Source organism: Uranotaenia lowii, chromosome 2, assembly GCF_029784155.1.
Source record: "Uranotaenia lowii strain MFRU-FL chromosome 2, ASM2978415v1, whole genome shotgun sequence".
Taxonomy (NCBI): Eukaryota; Metazoa; Arthropoda; class Insecta; order Diptera; family Culicidae; genus Uranotaenia; species Uranotaenia lowii.
Window position 1 is genome coordinate 315,903,910 of NC_073692.1, and position 21,715 is coordinate 315,925,624.

Here is a 21,715-nt window from a genome sequence, read left to right on the forward strand (position 1 = left end):
TTTTCATTAAAATCTCCGGTTTCGATTCAGTATTCCTATTTATTTAAACAAATACACTATAGCATCAAAAGCCCCTCTCCTCCCACTACTACCGAATTAAAATGAAAAAATATATAAAATAACACCGGTGCCGGACAACGCCGGAAGTGGCGATAAGCCTTGATGACATTTTGTTGATGAAAGTGGTCAAAATATCAATGTCTTCAGTGCTGTTCGTTCACGGGGGGGTTAGATTTTTATTTTTGACTGGCGGGTGATATTTTTGAAGCAGTCCAGCACGTTCCAGCTTCTTCCGGGTGGTGAAATTGCAGTCGGAAGAGTATCTTGTATTTTCGCACCAATACCTAAAACAAAAATATTTTATTAGGTAACCAAACTTTCCATCCTCGGAAGGATTCAAAAGTATTCTAAGGAATGTTTAAACTTACCGGAAGTGTGATCCGGGTTCTCCTTTTAGGATATTTCAATATACCTGACAGTACGAGGACCATGCAGCTAGCAAGCGACTGCGGTTGATTATAATTTAGGTGTTTCTATTGAAACTTCATGCGGGGTCATATCTCATCGGTATCCTGAAATTTAATTTTATTTGTTTATTGTGAGGTAGCAATTTGACTTATTTATATTAAAAGATGAAGTTAGATGAATATTTATATTAAAATATTTACCTTTGATAACCACCAATAGATTCGATGTGTTCCGACCAGGACCGATTTAATCTCGAACTCGATCTATAGTTTCGCGGAATGATGGAGTTTTGAAAAACGCGTTCGTCTGTAAATTGGCAATTTTCAAGATGGCTACGATAGGAAAACCAAATTATTCAAACATTTTGTGGTTAATGCTCAAGAACTACAAAAATGGTTAAAATTTGAGAAGGAAAAATTCTTAAAAAATAACCATATTGGCAGTTTTTGGGCTAAAGCCATAAAATGGTTATTTTTCAACCGAAAATGTTTAAATGAAAATGAGCGTGTGGTACCATTCATTTGACTTCTGGACAAAACTGATGGCCTCGGTCAATCGCGTAGTAGCAACTGTTGGCGATATGGAATTCGTTCTATCGAGCCTCGCCTGCGATCATGGGATTTGAAATGCGTTTGTTCTAATATCGATAAAAATACATTTAAAGGTTGACGAAGTTAATAAGGAACTATTGATTTAGGATATTTTTCATGTTGCATTTCAAGTTCGACGATTTAAGGTGGATGTGAGTAGTCAATCAAGCTAAGCTAAGCAGAGTTTAGAATTTTCTGTAAAACGATGTTATTAATTTAAAAAAATTATCTTAAAATAATTGAATTTCAATTTCGCTGTGTGTATGAAAAAACATCAGCAATGCTTATATAGAAATTTCTATCATTAAAATAATCAGCTACCAGGAGCTTATCACACAAGCACAGCATCAATTAAGAATAATTTTATTGCTCATTTGCCATCGGAAGCAAACCGAAAACATTCGTTGGTAGGTAACGACCAGAAACAGCAAAACCAACAACATCCAAAGGAATTGACAGGAGTTTTATGGCCCCATGATATTTACCGAAACCGAGTCTCTCTCTCTCTCTGATGGTTGCCACCAAATCAACATCATGTAAGGCTACCAACTTTTATGGCATTTTGGATTACATCGTGTGGAAAAAATTCGTGTGTATCCTGAAGAGGATGGAGGTGGTGGCCTCACATATTTATGACCGCCACTGGATTCCAACCATCACCGACTCCAGGAGCTTTGTTGTGGAATTGAGCACAACCAAAAACAACAATTCGGAATCAGCATCCCAACAGCAGGATATTAGCAACGGTACGGTTTTGTTTTTGTTTTCGTTACTGCTTCTGCTGCCGGAATGTCGGAGGAACGTATGTCTGTCAACATCGAGAGCATTCCGCAGGGACTCTTCTTCCGAATGCGGGCGCCATCACAGGCAGCGGTTTGGTCGCGGTTTCACTTCCACTTATTTGTCGTCCGTCCGCCGAAGGATACGATATGATATGGATATGGTTCCTCCTTTTTGATTAACATATAAATTGCGGCCCATGATGGTGGTTGGTAAAAGCTTATTGGCGGTAATCATGCGTTCACTCTTAATGTGGCCACGACTCGCTGGAGGGTCTTTACGGTTAATATCGTCCACGAGCCACACGGTAATGAAGATCCAAAGTTTGTTGTTTTTGTCTGTTCCACCGTTGCCTTTTGGCTGGAATGAGATGTTATTACATCTGCCTGAGTAGACATCCGGGCTGAAGCAGGCGAAGGTCACCAACGGAATTTCTTGATCGCGGATGATGATGGTAGTCGTTGACGAGTGCAGCGCAGCAGGTGTCATTTTTCGGTTTAGCGCGAACCGCGTCATGTGTTTAAATATATTCGCATATGCAACCGTTGATATGTTGTACAGATAGTTCGATTTAATGCATACTTCACGAACAAGCTGGAAGCTCCAACGAACTTTGGCAGTCGGTTTTATTCATGTTATCTAGCGCCAAACGATTTAACACTCTCGAGTAGTTTTCCCTACATGGGGTTTAAAGTCAAATTTCCTTCTCCTCAAGAATGGTTAAATGTCCTCTCATATTGTATTCTATATTGACGGTTCATTACCAAACGGCCGTGCAGGTGCAGGAATTTACTGTCTCGAGTTGAACATAGAACATGCTCAACCTCTAGGAAAATATTGTACAGTCTTTCAGGCTGAGCTATATGCTATTATGTATGGAGTGCAAATTGCACTTCAAAAGAAGATTATGTTCAGAACAATTTACTTCTGTTCAGATAGCCAAGCAGCTATCAAATCACTCAGTGCTTCCAGTTCTAGATCAAAACTGGTAATCGCATGTCGGAAAGCAATCGAAGAACTTGCTGAAGGCAATGGAAAAGGAATTTTACGGACCAGAGCCGGCTGTCCCAATATCACCATGTTGATTCAGAAACCAAATTCAAACTTGGTCCTCTAACCAGCATGAACGATGCTGGGAAGAGTTGGACACTTGTCGTCAAACAAAATTATTTTTAGAAAAACCATCTCCAATCATATCGAGTTACTTATTAACTTTAAATAAATCTCATTGCAGCATCTTGATCAGAGCACTCTCCGGTCATTGTAAACTCAACTATCACATGCACAACATTCAGCGTGCTGCTTCTCCAGTATGTGGTAGTTGTGAATCAGATGTGGAAGATCCCTTCCATCTTATATGTAACTGTCCCTCATTTGCCAGACTACGTTTTCGTACTCTGGGATCTTACGCTTTAGGCGAATCTGAGTTTAAGAAATTAAACTTAAAAAACATTCTGTCATTCCTTACCGAATGTATAAAAGAGCTTTAATGCTAATAATCCCTAGTGGAAAGGCTTTATGCCATCTTAAATAGATCGAATTTATTTCTTCCTTTTATAAGTTTTTCAGGTTTCTCAGGTAAATTATGAAATCTTGGATAAAAAAAAGGCTAGGCACAATTTTCCCGTATGTTTGGATAACGTGCCGCTATTAAGCCTACCCCCATTCTGATACCTGATACCTGAAATCACTGAATAGGAATCTAAAATAATGTCAGATATTGGTTCAGACATTGTTCAAATTTTCGGAAGTATCCTGTTTTTGTTGCCGATTCACCAACAATCCATGAACCTTATTTTATTTTAATTAACAAGTTTATACTTTAATCCAAAAAAAAAAGGAAAAAGCTAGCTATTGTGCTAAAATTTTGTAACAACAAATTGATAATATTGTTGACATTTTCTTGCAATATTTTATTCAAACAAAAGTTTGACTACTTTTTGTGCCATTCATTTTAATTTTTTGATTTTATAGCAACCATATTGGTTAGAGTTATTCTTATATTTGAAAAATATTTAGAATTATGGACAAGAGGTGAACTGAAGCTTAGAACAAAATATCACTTCTATCCAATCAAGTCTATTAATTATTATCAAGTATTTTTAATGTCACAAATTTACATAAACAGTCAAACATAAAATGGAAAGACGACATCCATTAAACACTCTGATTTACGACTTGACTTAACATTTTGGAGCGTTTGTATGTGCCTGTTTTTGACAGTATGTATTTTTCATGACATTTTCGCGTTCAGTGTTTTGAAATATTAATTGAATTCATATTCGATGTCCTTAGAACATTCCATGTCATGCAATTTTAAGAAATTTCTAATTCAGTGCTGTTAAGAATTTTGTGTGGCCGAAACAGACGCGTGAATTGTGAAAGACATGTGCAATATTTCAGACGTGAAATAAATTAATTCGCACTGAAAATTCCGTCATATCTTAAGCTTCTTTTTATTAACATGATGTAACATGTGATGTTAATGAACATCAAATAATCGCGTTCCGTGCCAAGTAATATTAGAGTCAATAGAATACAGTGCTGTGGAGGATAAAACTTTTTTTTAATCTGTAAAATTACATTGATAAATAGCGAAATTTTGAAAGTTTTCAATTTCAGCGTTGTGAAAGATCCAGATATTTGCTGTGTATGCCAAACTTACAAACGGCTTGCTAAACCTTTGCCTTTTTCCGAATTTTTCGGTAAATATTGATGTTTCCGTCGCATCAATACTTTGAACACCCCGAACAATGTAATAATGGTCAACCAAAAGTGTTTTGTAATCAAATATGCAATAGATTTCGTCGTTGATGATAACTGTAGAGTCCTTCCAAGTATGGGCAATCAACCGCCATTTGGTTGTTCTTCAAAACTATGCCAATCAGTAGGACGTTCTTCTGATAGCACTGATTCCGTTCGCTGTCCGCAGTCAACTGAACGTTTTAGTTCTGTCTCTTCTTGATCCGCATGTTTCTCCCGCCTACTTTGACAAGACTGCGAGAGGTGAATAAGTCTCGCATAATATTTGATATCGTCTCTACAATAACGTACACCAATTTTCCATACAGCAGTTGATCGTAGAATTTACAAGCTCTTGGTTTGACAGAAGCGGCTTGTTTTTTACTCGGCTTCGGGTCTTCTGCTTCTTAAATATCTTTAACCCAAACTTACTTTGGCACGATGGACAGTGCGTATCTGGGTATCCAGCCAATTTCGGTGTTTGGCACCGCCTTATTTCTATTTTTAAACTGCGACCCAGAGATGGGTCTTGACTCAAACATTCAGTCAGCGAAACTACCGGGAGACAAGGCGAATTTTTTTCGCATGTTTTTCAACATCGATTTTCTCTTATCTAGTCCCTGAAATTTCATCTAACACAGTTGGATTCATTTCTCTACAAAAAAAGTTTCGCTGACTGAATGTTTGAGTCAAGACCCATCTCTGGGTCGCAGTTTAAAAATTATTGGTTTCTTTAGTAATTTTTAATTTTCTATAAACATGCGATTTACACCCTCCTTAAAAAATGGGTTAACTTGCAACAAACTTTGTGTTTAGTGAAAAATCTTATGAACACGTACGAAAATTTATAGCTTTTAATATATTTGCGATGCCTTAAATTCAACAAGCTGAAATCATAAAAATTAATGTTTGGATGAACGAAAATTAAATTTTCACAAACGCGTGATGCAAAACCTTCATATTCCAGTACATGGAAACGAGATTTACAAGGTGTTTCTTTGATTTGCATTTCGTTGCATTTTACTCCAGAAACCTAACTGAATTATAAAAATATTCATTTAAAAAAATTTAGGCCCCCGGACCGGACGGCATTCCGAACGTCGCAGTGAAGGCCGCGATCAGGGAGTTCCCCAATATGTTCCGGACATCGTTGCAGCGATACGTGACGGAGCGGATGTTCCCTGACACGTGGAAACGGCAGAAACTCGTCCTTCTGCCAAAACCGGGTAAGCATCCAGGAGACCCATCGGCATATCGGCCGATCTGTCTACTGTCACTCTGGATGTGAAGAACGCCTTCAACAGTGTCAGTTGGACTGTGATTGCGTCGTCGCTCATCCAAATGAGGATCCCGGCATATCTGTATAGGCTTGTGGAAAGTAACTTCCACAATCGCCAACTGCAGTATATGACCGGCGAGGGTTTGCGAACACAAGAGGTTACGACGGGTGTTCCACAGGGGTCAAAACTCGGCCCGGTTCTGCGGAAAATCACTTACCACGAACTCCTACGAACGAGCCTCCCATCGGGAGCTAAACTCGTAGGATTTGCGGATGATGTAGTCCTCTTGGCGAGAGGCTCCTCAACAGCGGAGGTTAAGCTATTGGCCACGGTAGCTATCCAGGCAGTGGAAAGCTGGATGCACTCCAAGTGCCTGCGTCTAGCCCACCACAAAACCGAGATGGTGCTTATCACCAACCTGATCTCACCCAAACAGGTACCATTGCCGTTGGACCGTGCAATATCGTGTCCAAACGCGCAATCAAGTACCTAGGGGTGATGATTGACGACAGGTCAATCAATGGAGGCAGGCCCTGGGAAGAAGCTGTAACCTGCAGCGACTTAGCAGCGTTCAGCGGCTGATGAACCTGAGGGTTATTAGCGGATACCGGACCATGTCGTCCGAAGCAGCCTGTGTAGTATCGGGTGTTATGCCCATCTCGGTTTTGATTGAGGAGGATGTCTATTGCTACGACAACAAAGACACGCCGAATGTACGAGACCTCGCCAATGAGGACTCGATGTCCAACTGGCAGCAGCTGTGGGACAGCTCAACGAGAGGAAGGATGACCCATCGTCTGATCCCGCACATCGGGAGCTGGATCGGAAGAAGGCACGGTGAAGTGGACTTCTATATGACGCAATTCCTGACTGTTCATGGATGCTTCATGAAGTACCACTACCGGTTTGGACATGTGGCTTCGCCATACTGCCCAGATTTTGGTGGAGAAGAGGAAACACCTGAGCATGTGGTGTTTGTCTGTCCGAGGTTTGCGGCGGTACGTACTTCCATATTATTTAGCCGCCTGTGTTGTACAGAGGATGTGTGCGGATTCCAACACTTGGCATGCGGTCAGCGATGGGTTCACCCGGATCATGACTGCCCTGCAGAGGAGCTGGAATCAACGGCAGTCCGCGAACGGTGTAGGATGACTCCATCGACGGGGAGCATCTGAGTAGTGTGCGTCCGATCCCTTGATCGAAGCTACAAAGATAAGGCATCATCTTCTGCGTAGCGAAGGTCAGGGGTGCGCCGCGACCGTGTGTAGGATACCCCTTCGTCAGGGTGCCGGGTCGAGTAGTGCCGCTTCCTAAGAGGGAAACTGCGGGGATAAGACTATACCTTTCTCGTAGCGGATTTCGAGGGAAGAGGGTTAACCACTGTCGGGGAATACCCACGGGTAGAGTGGCTCTCGACGCCGGGCGAGCCATTCGAGTCGGAGTAGGATGACGTCTTCGTCGGGAATCATCCGAGTCGTTGCGTCTTAACGCGTGTGCGTCTTAGCGCGTGTGCCGTGACAGGCGCGAGTCTAGGATAAGCACGGGCAAGGTGGCAAACTTCGAACCCTGAAGATAAGAGGTCGGGCTTCGAGTCGTTAGAGGAGAGCTCAGGTCTCAAATCTTCAGGCGAAGAGGTTTGTGTGGTCAACCCCGAGTCCTTATGATAAGAGGTCGGGTCCCGAGTCGTAAGAGGAGGGATCAGGCCCCTTATCAACAAGAGGAGGGGTACAAGTGGTCACCTCGAGTCATTACGAGGAGAGCTCAGATTTCAAGTCGTTAGAGGAGAGATCGGGCCTTGAATCGTGCAGAAGAGAGGTAAACCTCGAGTCGATGCGAGGAGGGGTCGGATATCAAGTCGTTAGAGGAGAGATCAGGCCTCAAGTCACGAAGAGGAGAGGTTTGTGTGGGAATCTCGAGTCTTTGCGAGGAGATGTCGGTTCTCAAGTCGTTAGAGGAGAGTTCAGGCGTCGAGTCGTTAGGAAGAGAGGTTTTGCTGAAAGTGGTCTCGTTAATGAGTATTGCCTTGGAACGCACTAGCGCGAATAGACCTCCCACTATTGAAGTATTGTGTGCTAAACAGTTCGAGGTGGGAACCAGGTCTGCGGCCCCAGGTGGAGTTTAGGGAGTAGGGGGTATACACGGAGTATACCATGAGTCTTCCCATTGTACCCATGGACCCAGAGTAGCAAACTGGGGGGACGCGGTGGCTCGCCGTGCCTTGGAATACAATCCGTAAACCGGGATTTACCACCTGTGGTTACCAACTAAAAAAAAAAGTCAGCTACCGACGGGCTGCGTGCCGAGTGCGACAAAAACGTGGTGCGACTGGGCACCTTGGTACCAGTGCTCAGTGGCAAGAGGGAGGGGTCGTAACGTGTATCGGGTAGTCGCAACCCCGATATGCGGGACGACCAAATGTTCGAGCGGGTGTTGGTCGAATTCGCGCGTCGGGTAGTCCTAGCCCTGATTCGCGGATATGACCGACTCACGACGGGCAGAAGGGTCTTGTGCCGTAATTTGTGGCGCCCATTAGATGGGCCTCAGGATGGGTCTCGAAGAGTCGAGACTGAGAAATTGTGGGATGTGTGGATATCTCCAGACCCGAGGAGAGGGAGTTGTTCTCGTCTCGAATTGACAAGAGACCGAATGTGTGGGACTCGAGTCACGAGTAGCGGCGAACGGACTGCCAACCCGTGAGTCGTGAATCGTGACAAAGAGTGGATGATGATTGCTGGTGTAGCACGTTTTAAATCGAGTATGGGAATTATGGCCAGAGGCCCCAGGTGGATTTTTTGGCGTAGGGGTACATAGTATCATGAGTCGTCCAATTGCACCCATGGACCCAGAGTAGCAAACTGGGGGGACGCGGTGGCTTGCCGTGCCTTGGAATGCAATCCGTAAAAAGGATTTACCACCTGGGTGATCAACTAATAAAAAAAAACATTGCTGAGTAAGCAGTCATTTTTAGGCGTTGGATAGCGTCGCATTACGGCCAGCAGAACACTACTATATTGTAACGGACAGTCTCAGTTCTGTAGAAGCAATCCATATTTCCTCGGGAAGATACGGGATATTCTGAGGGCTTTATCAAGACGTTGCTTTGCCATCACCTTTGTTTGGGTCCCCTCACATTGCTCGATAAAGGGTAATGAGAGGGCAGACTCTCTAGCAAAGGTAGGGGCGATAGAAGGCGACACTTATCACCGTGAAATCGTCTTCAACGAGCTTTCTTCCTGGTACAAAGAAACTCTCTTGTCAACTGGCAGCGCAAATGGGACGAGGATGATTTGGGTTGGTGGCTCCACTCGATTATCCCAAAGGTAAATAAATCTTAGACCCTGGTTTAATAGATTGGAACTGAGTATGGATTTTAATCGTATATTTTACCGTCTCATGTCCAATCATTATTCCTCAGATGCGGTACTCTATCGTTTTGATATTTCTGGCAGCAATTCGTGTAGTTGTTGCCAAGGTTACCACGACATCGAGCATATTGTTTGGTCATGCGACAAGATGGACCTGTCGCTTGAACGACTTTATAGACTTCCTTCGGGCCCGAGAGAAACTACCAAACGTTCCAGTGAGGGATGTGTTAGCTGTGATAGATTTGGACTACATGTTCGAAATTTATCTTTTTCTAAATATAAGGTTGCCAGATTGCACGGTTTTATCCGGGATTGCCTGGATATTTAACACAAAATTTGACATAAGTTCGGTCCGGCCCGTTTGCCCAGATTTCAGTCAGAAAAAATTTAGAATCATTTTGATCCAACTGGTTTGTTCTATTTCGTTTTATTTTGATGAATTTTCAAGTAATTTTTAATTTTTTGTATTATTTAAGTTATTTGTAAAACTATAAGGTCAAGGATCCTAAATTTCTTGAGTTAAGTTTTTTGTTGTTGTAATTTCTCATGATCTGGGGTCGCTTTCCTTTTCGATTAAAGTGACATTACTAAAACTACATGTAATCCATGTTTTGGGATGCTCATTTTTGTTTTGGTTCATTATCATACAAATGGCTGCATTATTTTTTGCTCCCGGGCAAAACGTCTCTTCTTTTTGTGGAAGATGACAGACAGGCACTTCGGCTTCGATGTCGAATGACGCGAATGACATCTTCCTCGGTGCGACGATCGTGTACAAATCATGCGATCATTTGCATATTTGTCACATGAGAGCGGGAAGAGGAAAAAAAGAGTGAGCTGTTTCAACGGAAACTACCTATTTTGTCTAATAAATATCCTCCACCTCACAACAAATGCACTCCCCTTCGGTTTTCTCCTAGGATAGGAGAGATCATTTTCAAGCAAATGGAAAAAGGGTTACACGAAAAGCGCGGGTCGCATCGCGTTTTTGGTGTTGTTTTTTGACATTTTGTCATGGTGGTAAGGTTGTCAAGATTTTTAATTGAAATGAAGTGTTCTTATCTCGGGTTTTTCGAAATTAATGTTTTAAAACCGTATCGATTTTGTCGAAACTATTATGAAAACAGCACTTTCACATGGGTCAAATTATTTTTGTGTATCTATAAATGAGTTGGCAACCCTAAAACAATGTTTGAAAATGGGTTTAAGCTGCAAAAAAAAAGTTCTAGATGAAGATAACCTAGCAAAAAAAAGCTTCCGCGTAACAGAGAGACCGCGAAACGCATCACGCAACTTGGCGGGGCTTTTTTCGCTTCCTGAACGTGTTCAAATCGGAGAAAAAAAACTTCAACCCTTTACTCGGAAATGCACTTCGCGGTTTCCCTTTTCCGAAGCCAAACCTGAAAAAGATGACAACGTTTTGTTTTTTTTCGGGGTATTAATGTCGTTTTTGTTGTCACACAAAAACAAAAAAAAAACATCCATCTGTTTTAGGATGCTAGCTGGAGGCATTAAAATTATTTATTATGCTTGAAACGACAATTTGGGCATTATTTCGAACTAAGTTACTCAAAAAAGAGCCTCTAAACATAGTTCTTTTTCCACAGTTTCGATAATTTATAGGAGGTGCAATTATTTCAGGAAGCATCTAAATTTGCCGTATTATTAAATGAAGATGGGAGGAATAAAAAAAAGCACTGTTACACGCCATGAAACCATCGAATGATTGCGTTGAAACTTTTTTGACGGAAGTCAGAAAAGTTTAACGAATTTTTCAGTTTTCACCCCAACTTTTGAATCTTCATTTGAAGACGATGAAAAAACTGAGAAGCAATCCTTCCTTCGAATGCATGCCTAGAAAATATACATGTCACAAGACATCATTGAGACAATCGAATGCGACGACACGATGCCATAGATCATAATAATGTAGGCAGAGGAGAAAAAAAAGCAGGCTATGCAGCTCCAATAATTCGTCAGCCGAATCCCAACATCCCTCAGGACAAACAGATGAAATGGGTAAATGATGGAAGGATTCACAACAACCGATCAAAAAGTGGATGCGGCCAAAAATCTCATCAATTTGACAGTTTGTTCCCTAACATTCGGATCATCATCGTTTGGGGTGGAAAGAAGAAGTTATTTTCATCGATGCCTTGGGAAACATTCTTGAATTTGTCCTTCCTATTTTGTCATCAAGTTTGGTCTCCCTTTTTGGACTTTTGTTTGGCACAAAATCTCTTTGGCAGTCATTGTGATTTATGACATAACAAAAGCTTTCCAGTGAAAAATACTGATTAAAACATTAAAAGGTAATAGAGCTTAACATAACACAGCATATCATGACATTACATGACATTACATTACATTACATTACATTACATTACATTACATTACATTACATTACATTACATTACATTACATTACATTACATTACATTACATTACATTACATTACATTACATTACATTACATTACATTACATTACATTACATTACATTACATTACATTACATTACATTACATTACATTACATTACATTACATTACATTACATTACATTACATTACATTACATTACATTACATTACATTACATTACATTACATTACATTACATTACATTACATTACATTACATTACATTACATTACATTACATTACATTACATTACATTACATTACATTACATTACATTACATTACATTACATTACATTACATTACATTACATTACATTACATTACATTACATTACATTACATTACATTACATTACATTACATTACATTACATTACATTACATTACATTACGTTATATTACATTACATTACATTACGTTATATTACATCACAGATGAACAGATGTACAAGCTCGAACAAAAAATCTTCAGAAACTTGTGTAAAATTTCCAGTGCTCTATTTTAAAGAAGCCGTTAAAAAATGATGAAAAACAATGCCATCTATTGATAGATTTCTATTTTTTGAACGGCGCAATAGATGGCACTGTATCTAGATAGCTCTTTTAAATGTAACAATTTCTCGGAAGGACGCAATGGTATTTGAATTCAAAAATGAATAAATATAAATACAATAAGAAGAATTATTCTTCAAAATTAGATCAACCACGAATAATTTAAAGCTGAGGAAAATAGCATCATCATATTTTTTTTACTACAGAAGCTGCCGAAATAACAAACAGATGTATAAGCTTGAATTATAATATTCCAGAAACCAGTGCAAAATTTCAAATACTGTCATTTAAACAAGCCGAATAAACTTTTGAAGTTCCTCATTCTTGAAAGAACACAATCGTATATAATCTCAAAAATTAATAAATTAACATCGTAGTAGAATGGACAGCTTCATTAAATTCACAACAAGGTAAATTTACCTGTTTCATTTTGCCTTCATTATTTTTACTAAAAATAGTCTAATCAAGAACTTCGGACAAGCCAGACGAACCAGTTATTTTACCCAGTTGAGCTTAAAATTAACAACTCAACGAAGAAATACAGATTCTAGTGTCCTTGGAGACATCTGGTGGCTCAACCAAAACACATAAAATTGATTTAAAACGGTCGTTGGAACTTTACACACGTTTCAAGGCTTAGCTTGTACATCAGTTCATCAGTGATTACATTACATTACATTACATTACATAACATTACATTACATTACATTACATTACATTACAATACATTACATAACATTACATTACATTACTTTACATTACAGAATTCCGAATTCAGATTCAGAATTCAGATTCAGACTTCAGATTCAGAATTCAGATTCAGAATTCAGATTCAGAATTCAGATTCAGAAATCAGATTCAGAATTCAGATTCAGAATTCAGATTCAGAATTCAGATTCAGAATTCAGATTCAGAATTCAGATTCAGAATTCAGATTCAGAATTCAGATTCAGAATTCAGAATTCAGATTCAGAATTCAGATTCAGAATTCAGATTCAGAATTCAGATTCAGAATTCAGATTCAGAATTCAGATTCAGAATTCAGATTCAGAATTCAGATTCAGAATTCAGATTCAGAATTCAGATTCAGAATTCAGATCCAGAATTCAGATTCAGAATTCAGATTCAGAATTCAGATTCAGAATTCAGATTTAGAATTCAGATTCAGAATTCAGATTCAGAATTCAGATTCAGAATTCAGATTCAGAATTCAGATTCAGAATTCAGATTCAGAATTCAGATTCAGAATTCAGATTCAGAATTCAGATTCAGAATTCAGATTCAGAGTTCAGATTCAGAATTCAGATTCAGAATTCAGATTCAGAATTCAGATTCAGAATTCAGATTCAGAATTCAGATTCAGAATTCAGATTCAGATTTCAGATTCAGAATTCAGATTCAGAATTCAAATTCAGAATTCAGATTCAGAATTCAGATTCAGAATTCAGATTCAGAATACAGATTCAGAATTCAGAATTCAGATTCAGAATTCAGATTCAGAATTCAGATTCAGAATTCAGATTCAGAATTCAGATTCAGAATTCAGATTCAGAATTCAGATTCAGAATTCAGATTCAGAATTCAGATTCAGAATTCAGATTCAGAATTCAGATTCAGAATTCAGATTCAGAATTCAGATTCAGAATTCAGATTCAGAATTCAGATTCAGAATTCAGATTCAGATTTCAGATTCAGATTTCAGATTCAGATTTCAGATTCAGATTTCAGATTCAGATTTCAGATTCAGATTTCAGATTCAGATTTCAGATTCAGATTTCAGATTCAGATTTCAGATTCAGATTTCAGATTCAGATTTCAGATTCAGATTTCAGATTCAGATTTCAGATTCAGATTTCAGATTCAGATTTCAGATTCAGATTTCAGATTCAGATTTCAGATTCAGATTTCAGATTCAGATTTCAGATTCAGATTTCAGATTCAGATTTCAGATTCAGATTTCAGATTCAGATTTCAGATTCAGATTTCAGATTTCAGATTCACATTTCAGATTCAGATTTCAGATTCAGATTTCAGATTCAGATTTCAGATTCAGATTCAGATTCAGAATTTAGATGCAGATTCCAAAATTAAATTTCAGAATTAGATTTTAGACTTAGATTTCAGATTTCAGATCAGTTTCTTAATTCAGACTCAGATTTTAGATTCAGATTTCAAATTCAAATTTCAGGTTTTGATTCCAGATTCAGATTTTGGAGTTCAATTTTTTATTTCATTTTAAAAATCTGTAATTTAATATTTAGTATGCTTTTCAGATTTTTAAATAGATGATGAAAAATATCAATTCAAAACACAGTTTTAAATTTAGAAATCAGTAGTTCAATCATGATTGGGTTTCAAATTTAGATTGAATAATTCTAGAGTACAGAATTTAAACCTTGTTATTTGAAGATCAGAATTTGTAATTATAAGTATAGTTGGTGTTTTTAATATTGTTTCGCTAGAAATTATTCAATATTTATTCACTCGAATTCGGAATGCATCAGAAAGTTGTAAATTGCTGATTTAAAACTATTGATAAAATTTTACTAAAATATATAATGGTTATTGGATATTTGGAACATACAATACAAAAATCAGAATTAACACTCCAGATATTTCAGATCAAAATCTTAATTTAAACCTTAAAGTGCTTACGTGGGTATCGAAAAACAATTTTTCACAACTCTAATCAGTGTTTTTAGAATTTATGAAATCTTGTTTTGATAATCAAAAATCTGATTTTCGATCACAATTTTAAATTAAAAGTTGATATTTATTTAATAATATAAGAATAAAGGTTTTTGTTTACTCACATTCAAAATCCACTCGTTGCCATCTATCGTTCTTTTCAAATTCTTATCACTACATAACTTAAGTTTAATATCATTGATAGATGACACAAAAGTTAAATTTGCACTCCGCATAAGCACCTCACTATATAAAATCTACCGCCATGTCCGCACACCATCGAGGCATAGGTAAAACTGAATGTCTTCCAAGCAATATCAACAACACCAGCCGCCACGCAATGCTGAACCAGCTGAACTAGGGACCATAAGCCAACACATTGAAAAGCAATTGCGTAAATTCGAAAGAAACAAGAAATTTTGAGCTGTGTGGGTGCATGAAGTTGGTCTTCGACAGAAAAAAGATCGAAAATATTCTAAGTTCGGAATCTCAAAGCTGCTGCGCCTTCGGAAAACCACCCATTTATTCATTTGGAGGCGGAATCGATGAACGGGAATGAATTTTTTTTGCTGGGATAATCAGGAAGTTGTCGAATGAACTTGCCACCCGAAAATGCCTCTTGGACATTACAGTTGCCTCTCCAGTCAAGTGCACAATTTAGCTGCCAAAATGCATGAACAGCTTCTTCTGAACCACATTCGATTTCCTCGTAATGCAGAAGCCAACGTCGTATCTATCCTTATCACCAATCGGTAAAACTGCTTGCAGAATGCCAACGGTTCCATTGGCGGATCTGCAGTTCAACATTCCAGCAACAATCGACAAGCAAAGTGGATTCTAGCTCCACCAACGCACCGCGAGCGTGCTACCTCTCAGCCACTTAAAACCCGAGACATATTCCTTGGGGAGTTTCGGCCAATGGTTACCGTCGATGGAAGCCATAGAATGGAATCTGAACCCTCCAAATCCACAAAGAAGGATGCGTCGCCCACCATTTTCGAGCCTAGAGTCCAGAAACTACCTTTGGAGAAGCAAACATGAAAACCACACACCGCAACACCACCAAAAATGGACCCCACAAAACTGCTGAAAGCCACTCTCAACCTAGAAAAAAGTACCACAGCAATCCTGTTGACGACAAACCACACTGCTATCTGCCACATCACCTGGTTCTCAATGAAGCCAGCTTATCCACCAATCAACGCGTGGTATTCTACGCATCCTGTAAGCCCAATTCAGGATACGCGCTGAACGATACGCTTGCTGCTCGTCGGTCCCGTTGTTTAGAACAGTCTGCCAAGGTCAACGACGAAAGAGACAATCTGTGGATGCTGCTGCTATGCTGTCCCTTTTGCCAAGCAGCTCTCTGCTACCTGTCTGAAATTATACGCACCTGTTCTGCCAACGGAATCGTTCCGGAAACGGTCAAAGCCGCCACCACATCGTTGGAAAACTGTCGCTTCTAAACCTGTAACTGCTTTCCAGATAAGTACAGACGGGCTCCCGGTAAGCCTCAGTACTGCTTCGACCCTACGCCGCAATTGTCGTCGAAGATAAACTGGCGCTTTCGGCCACTAGGTCCCAATACAGCCTCAAGATGGATTCGTTTCAGTTTTACAACTGGAGACAGCCAAGCATAATGGTTGTCAGAGCAGTGAATCGAATTACCATCTTACGCGCCAGCTGCAAAGACGTCAACACGACAACCACAGAGCTACAAAGACTGGTACAGCACGCCAAACGTGCTCAACGAGATTATCCAACGGTTCGATCTACTGAGTCTTCGTTGCTCACAGTTCCTTAGACGTCCTATTTTACTCCACCATCATCAAGAACCTCCTACAAAGACCGGCAGAGTACACCGAATGTGACTCACAAGGATATGTCTAAAGCATGGATCACTACAAATCTGGACGCATTAAAACGGGTCTATCTCGGAGCTATGTAAACGAAATAAAAATGTTTTGTACTTGAAATGTAGGTTTTTTATAGCACTTTAAAGGAAAAATAATAAAAAAATTATTCCGATGTAGTTTTGATGAATTTTCGAAATTTTGGTTGAGTATCACTCATTAAAGTTTGAACACCCTATTCGCTGACCTCAGCGGCCATTTTGTTCCACAATCTCTTCATCTCTGTTGCTTCCCGAGTCGTCCTACCATTTTTCTTCATCTTTTGCTTGACAATTGCAGTTGACGATCAGATTTCGTTGCAGACGGACGCGTTTTTGATCAGAAGCTATATTGTTACTTTTTGAGCGGTGTATTATACTCGTGCTACATATCTATTGTGCTATTGCCAAGATGGCTGACGGACTGGTGAAAAACACCTTATCGTTCCGGTTCCCAGATGATGCTCCAGGACCATCAATTGTCGAAGTTGCTCGTTTTGTCAAAAGCTTTGACGCCGATAAGTCCACGATGGAAACGTCGTATAAAATTGCGGAGGAAAAGTCGATTTTCATCAAATTTAGATCTCAGGATGCAATGAAGGAGGCGCTTGTTCAAAATCCAACAGCGCTCCAGTTCGAGTATTCTAATGGAGATAAAGTTGAAATAACGATGGCCGTAGCAGGAAGCATATCAAAGTACGTTAGAATCTTTGATCTGCCTCCGGAGATCTCCGACTCTGACATTGCTGCTGTAATGCGGAAATATGGCAACGTGAAAAGGCTGGTGAGAGAAAAGTTCCCGGCTGAATTAGAGCTCGATTTATTCACCGGAGTAAGAGGGGTTTACCTTGACGTCAAAAAGGAAGTTCCAGCCTCTCTGTTTTTCTTGAACCGCCGAGGAAGGTTGTATTATGACGGTCTGAAGCAGAAATGCTTCCTGTGCAAAAAGGAAGGGCATTTAAAAGCGTCTTGTCAACAGAACAAGCTTCGGAACAAATCCGGATCAGTAGCTGCTCCGGAAAAAGAGCAGTCGGAATCGACATCTGGATCTGGTGGAGTTAGCTACGCCAGTGCTGTTCAACAGGGAAAAGCTAAAGGACCCGAGGAGAAACTACAGCTGAACATGGTTCCACTGATTAACACCAAGGAAAAGGAAAATACCGAGAAAATACCGGAAGAAATGGAAGCGGAGGAGTCGTCATCCAAAAACGTCACCAAACGCCAGCTTTCACCAGGTTCCGGAACAACCACGGACGAGGATGGTTCTACGATGAATTCCAGCCGACGTTCGAAAACTCGCCGAGCAACCAAATCTGTTTTGGAATCGATTGTATCGAAACCAACAGAGAAGATCACAAAAGTAGGTAGAGCAACCAGTAAGTAATATAGCTTAGTTCTATTGTAATATAGGTTAGACTCTTGTTGACAACGCTCAACGGTTTTTGTCCAACACGTGATCCCTCTGAAAGTGTGTCACATCGTTATATTCAAAATGTTGCATCCTCAGTAAGTGTGTCACGCCGGTATGTTGCATCATTCTATTTCCAGACAGTGTTGCTAGCAATATTGATTTGTGTTGACTTGAAATGATTACAATTAGAAAAATAGCAACTATAAATTTAAATGCAATCACCATAGAACCTAAGAAACTTCTGCTCAAAGATTTTATAATACAAAACGATATAGATATAGTTCTGCTTCAAGAAGTTCTAATTGATGATTTTAGTTTCATTCCCACACACCGGGCGGTAGTTAATATTAGCGAGATCAATAAAGGTACAGCAATATTAATCCGTAAATCAATCGATTTTGAAGATCCTCTCATGGACCCCAATGGGAGGTTGATTTCTGTAGCAGTGGAAGGAATAACAGTAGTTAACGTTTATGGTCATTCTGGAACCAAATTTCGACAAGACAGAGAAGATCTTTTCAGCTCCCTGACTAGTGTTCATTTTAATAAAAGGGATACAATCTCTACCATATTTGCTGGAGATTTTAATTGTGTTTTAGATGCGAGTGACTACAAAAATCAAACAAATAACTTTTCGAGTAGTCTTAAATCTTGTGTCAATCTACTGGGACTTATTGACGTTGATAACATGAGAAAGTTTAGAAAAAAGTGCTTTACATTTTGTAGGGGTAATACAGCTTCGCGAATCGACAGATTCTACGTTGACAAACGTTTTTCTGACAGAATTGAAAAATTAGAGACAGTCCCAGTAGCTTTTTCTGACCATCATGCTGTGATAATGTCTTATAAAGTTGATTCTTCTGCTCGTTTGAAGGTCAAAGGAAAAGGCTATTGGAAAATTAATAATTGCATTATCAATGATGAATCTGTTAAAACTGAGTTTAAAATGGTCTATGACGAACTTAAAAAAAGAAGAAAGTACACTAATAATTTTAGTGAGTGGTGGTCATACGACGTTAAGCACAAAATCAAACAGTTTTTCAATAGCCGATCTTATGAATTAAACTCTCGGAATAGACAGCAGAAAGAAATTCTTATTAAAGAGCTATATGACCTTCATGATCAGCAAATAAAGGGCGTGGATGTTTGTAGTAAATTGACACTTGTAAAATCCCAACTTTTGAATGTTCAGCAGGCTCAATTGAATAGTTATGGTACACGTTTTCAAGCATCAACGTTGTTAGAAAACGAAAAGATGGGCTTATATCAAATATCACGTATGCTTAAAAATAAAACACAGGCAAATTACAATTACTTAAAAACTAACGAAGGAATCATAAATGATCCAGCTAGAGTTAAAGGCTTTATCCATAATCATTTTCAACAGCTCTTTAGTGAAGACAAAACTTTAAATAGTGAATACCAAGCTTTGAACTTCATCAATAAAACACTGTCGAATGTCAATCAAGATAAACTGTTGGCAATCATCGATGAAAATGAACTCTTGAATGTTATAAAAAAAGCCTCTAAGAAAAAATCTCCTGGGCCAGACGGGATAACCTACGAGTTTTATGAAGCAATGTTCAACATCATGAAAGAAGATCTTTTGAAACTTTTCAATGGAATATTGTCCGGCAACTTATTACCAATGGAAAATTTTTCAGATGGTATTATATGTCTTATCCCTAAAACAGGTTGCAGAAACATTATCGACAATTATAGACCCATTTCGTTATTAAATACTGACTATAAACTATTCACAAAGATTATTGCCGCGCGATTTGCAGCGTGTGTAGAGCAAGTTATAGGAAAAGAGCAAACAGCATGTAAATCAGAAGGATCTTGTACAGACATACTCGATGCAATGAGAACTTTGATTGTTAGAGCGAATCTGTCTAAGAATTTTAAGATCACTTTGCTAAGTATAGATTTGGAAAAGGCGTTCGACTGTGTTAGTCACAAACGTCTGTGGGAAGTTTTGACAAAATATGATTTTCCGCCTCAAATAATAAATTGTCTGCGAAATCTATACAAACACGCTTCTTCTCGAGTGATCTTCAATGGTTCTCTTACAAATGCATTTAAAGTTTCGAGATCCTTTAGACAAGGATGTCCACTCTCTATGTTGCTATTTTCCTTATATATAGAGCCATTAATAAGACAAATAAATGAAAAACTGAAAGGGATTCTCATTGAAGACAATTTTATGAAAATTTTTGGATATGCTGATGATTTGACAATGATAATACGAAATGATCAAGAGTTTTCTGAGGTCTTAGAGATCATCAAAAGATTTTCCAATGATGCTGGTATAAAAATGAACTTTCGGAAAACTGGTTTTATTAGAATAAATAACTGTCAAATTGGACCCCAGTTGGTAAAAGAAGTGAATGAATTCAAAGTACTCGGAATGAAAATTTCATCTAATTGGAAGAATATGGTCGATAAAAACTTTAACGCTCTCATTTCAAGTGTCAAATCAACTCTGAATATTTATAAGGCCCGAAGATTGAATCTGGTGGAGAAAGTTTTAGTAGTGAACACTTTTTTGCTTTCCAAAATTTGGTATCTGTCCCATGTAATACCTCCAACCAACAAGCATCTTGCTGAGTTGAGAATGATTATAGGAGATTTTCTTTGGTGTCATCATAAATTGTTCCGAGTAGAGAGGAATCAATTATATCTGGATAAAGATAGAGGAGGTTTGCAATTATTAGATCCTGAGACCCAATGCAAATCCTTATTTATTAGAAACCTACTGTTTAACAAAACGCATTCAAATGACCATTTCCTTATGAAGTCAACCAGTCTACAGAAATGTACACTAAACGGAAAAAATGGATTAATATTGCAAAACAAGTGAAACTCCAATCAGATCTCAAAACAAATAAGCAAATATATAGATACTTACTGCAGAAAAAAGAAATTACCATAAAAATTGAAAAAAAGTTTCCCGGACTTCAATGGAATAGTATATGGAAAAATATCGGAAAAAATTATTTAACTACAAGAGCTAGGTCAACATTGTATGAAATATTCAATGACGTCTACCCAAACAGAATTAAAATGTATAATTTCAATGTATCGAATGTATCCTGTTATTTATGTGAAATATGTCAAAACGATGATTCGAATTCACATAGAATCAAATTATGTAAAGATTCTCATATTATATGGAATTGGGTATCGAAGCTAATACGATGTCGATTAAAAATAAGGGTAGATGATCCAGAGGAAATAATGTACTTGGATATAGATGATTCAAAAACTAATGAAAATGCAGCACTATGGCTGGTAGCAGAAGCAATGAATTATAACATCAAGAATTACAAAAATATTAGTTTATACATGTTTCAGAAACACATTCGAGAATTTCGATGGAATCATAGGGATTTATGCAAGTTACATTTTAAAACATGTATTGATGTATGTTGAATAGGATTAGAATGTAGTTGTTAGAGCAAAATGTTGCTGAAGATATTGTAATCTATTTTTAAGATGCACGATAAATAAAGTTTAAAGTTAAAAAAAAAAAAAAA

General features: G+C 38.5%; 1 long non-coding RNA gene across 1 annotated transcript; it reads right to left on the reverse strand.

Annotated features, from left to right (window-relative positions):
* Positions 1 to 210: 210 nt before the first annotated feature.
* LOC129746098 (uncharacterized) lies at positions 211 to 870 on the reverse strand. The gene is made up of 3 exons (XR_008737235.1): positions 669 to 870; positions 429 to 572; positions 211 to 344 (listed from the first exon to the last, which is right to left on the reverse strand). It is a non-coding gene; the product is annotated as an uncharacterized LOC129746098 (long non-coding RNA).
* Positions 871 to 21,715: the final 20,845 nt, after the last annotated feature.